Below are 2,862 nucleotides of genomic sequence, written 5' to 3'. Positions count from 1 at the left end.
AGCACAGGCTCCGGACGCGCAGGCTCAGCGGCCATGGCTCACGGGCCCAGCCGCTCCGTGGCATGTGGCATCTTCCCGGACCGGGGCACGAACCCGTGTCCCCTGCATCGGCAGGCGGACTCTCAACCACTGCGCCACCAGGGAAGCCCGGAGCTAAGATTTTAAGAGCACTGTGACTTTCTGGGCAACTAAGACAAAAAGCTGCCGAATGAACGATGGCACAAAGGAAGACACCATCCACTGTGGGACCCAGCTCAACATCGAGCTGTTAAAATGTGAGCAAAGATGCATCCTAGAATCAATTAAAAATGATAATTATGGTTGGTCTGACAGGCTCCGAGCGCTGTGTGCTAGGTGTCGAGACGGGAACACAGGAGGGGACAAAAGCGATGATGTCAAGGCCCTGCTCCAGTCAAATGCGGAGACACACTTACCGTCTAAACTTTACTTCTTCCGCTGTCTCCCCCGCAAGCCCACCAACACCCAACCATCCAAGGCCTGTTCCTTCTCAATCTCACTCAATTCTTTCCACATTAAGGAGACCATCTTAGAGCATGGCTCCCTGGTCCGGCCATGTCCCCACCTCCCCAGTGCAGCCCAGGGACTGGGGCTCCATCTGTCAAACGTACCCCACTGCAGGACCCCAAGTCCTGCAAACCCAAGTCCAAAGCCTTTAATGTTCAGCCTCCATCCCCAGCCTCTCCCATTCTTCATCACGGTCTCACATTTGATTTCAACACATCACCTCACTTTTTTGTTATTCTACTTTCCAGGCTACAAGAAAAATAAAATAATCTGTCTTAAAGTGTGACCACCAGGCCAAATAATTACGGACTCCATAGTGCTTTGAGCCTTGATACATTAAGATCCAAAATTAACTCAGAATATTACAACTATTGTGCTTTTATGAAGACCATTTCTTCAAGATGCCTTATTCCTAACACCATGCTTTATGTCTGTCCCTTTATACAAATATTTAATAGCTCAGGAATGTTAGTGAGGGCAGAGGCTCTGGTCAGCAAGGACTCAGCTCACTATTTTAAAGATAAAACAAAATGAGTTTTATCCACAAAGAAAAGCCGAACAGTCTCCAGTATCATAAACCACACATCCATCAGACTGGGCAGGGGCGGGAACAGACAGCCTTTCTGGAAAGGAAAACGACAGTGACCCTTTGTGCCCTGGGGAACATGAAAAACAAACGCGCAAACAACAACAAACCACCAATTCGATCAAAACACAAACCAATTCCAAATTAGCTTGAAGAAATCTCCACTCCAACAAAGCGAACCATGCCTTGGTGACTGTGCCACCCGGGGAGAGGAGGGCCTGGCCTGTCTTCATCGGGGCCATCCCTATGCTCAGATCAGAGTCAAACGCAAATGCACACGTGGAACAAAGAAATCCATGAAAGTACAAGACGGGAGGACAGCTGACCGACACGGGGCTTGGGACCGACCAGAGTCTCAGGGGGGAAGTTACTGTGTGGCCACCATGCGCCTCTCGAGGACCTTCAGCCTCAGTTTCCTCACTTGTAAAACGGAGCTCGCCAGCCTACTCCCTGAGTTGCGGGAGTAAGTCGGCACAGGGAGCCCTCGTCACGAAGGGCAGGCAGGGCAGGGCTCAGGAGGCCCGGGAGGGTGGCAGGGGACAGGGCCGGCTAGCGGGGAAAGGGAACGGACACAGGCCTCCAGGATGGTGGGGGTGGAGGACGCGGGACCGGAGGGCCGGCCGAGGACAGGCGCGGGTCCCTACCTCCTGGACTGCGGGAGCCTCCCAGCGCCTCAAGGTCGACCTCATCATGCCACTGACCTCTAGTAACAGCTTCCGGGTCCGCTGCTCCCTGCCCGCCCAGCCTCCGGGCCGCATGCGCAGCTCCTTCCACGTGCGCACCATGTGCGCGCCCCCCAGAGGTTGCAGGCGGACTCGCAGGCGCGCTCTGGCTGCCGCCAGCAACGGCTTGCCTCCCCACGCTGACCCTTAGTAAATACAGTAAATCGCTGAATCCTCATCTGGGCACGATGGTGTCCATTTTACAGATGAGGACACCAAGGCCCCAGGGGAAAGGGCCACTTGCCAAAGGCACACGGACAGAAGGGGGCGGTGTCAAGATTCGATTCCAGACCTGGTCGTCCTAGCACTTCGGTTCTTTTTAAAGTTGAGACGCTACAGGCCTTGTGTGTTGGGAGCACTTCACTCATAACCATCATCCATGGTTATGATTTTCCACGTTTTGCTTTGCGAATGGATCTGTCCCTGACTGTGTGTGAATGTCCCTGTGCACGCGCTTTAGAGGGTCTTGGCCCTCAGACTCACACTCAACAAATACCGGTTGAGCCCCGACCCCATGCCTGGCATTGATTTGGGCCATTTACACATTATTCCTCTTTGTCCTCGGCCAGTCCTGCCATCAGTTAAAACCCACATCCTACTCTTCTGGAGAACTGATTTTTTTTTTTTTTTTTTTTGAGAACTGATTTTTAATTAGGCATCATGAATAACTAATCATCCTCTTGTGTGGTTTTTCAGGCAGGATGGTGGAGAGCTGCTGCTGGAACTCTGGCTAGGCCCATACTGTGAGCAAGCCCCCTCTTCTAGGGCTAGGATGTGATGGCTGGGAAGACAGCAGCCCTGCTGTGCTGGGAGGCCTTCCCAGCAACATTGCTGCTTTGACTTCCTTTGATCATCACCTCGAGGAGTTCAGGCCCATTAATTCATCTGACTTCCAGTTGTCAAAAGGGATAATGGAGAGGTTGAACAGATCCCATCTGAACTCCTTACGGTTTTTTTTGAGAACTCTTGCCATTTTAAATGTTTTAAACATATATAGGTTAGATCCTTTTTTTTTTTTTTTTTTTTTTT

The sequence above is a fragment of the Lipotes vexillifer genome, unplaced genomic scaffold, assembly GCF_000442215.2.
Source record: "Lipotes vexillifer unplaced genomic scaffold, Lipotes_vexillifer_v1.1 scaffold1139, whole genome shotgun sequence".
NCBI lineage: Eukaryota > Metazoa > Chordata > Mammalia > Artiodactyla > Lipotidae > Lipotes > Lipotes vexillifer.
Note: the sequence above shows the minus strand (reverse complement) of the source record.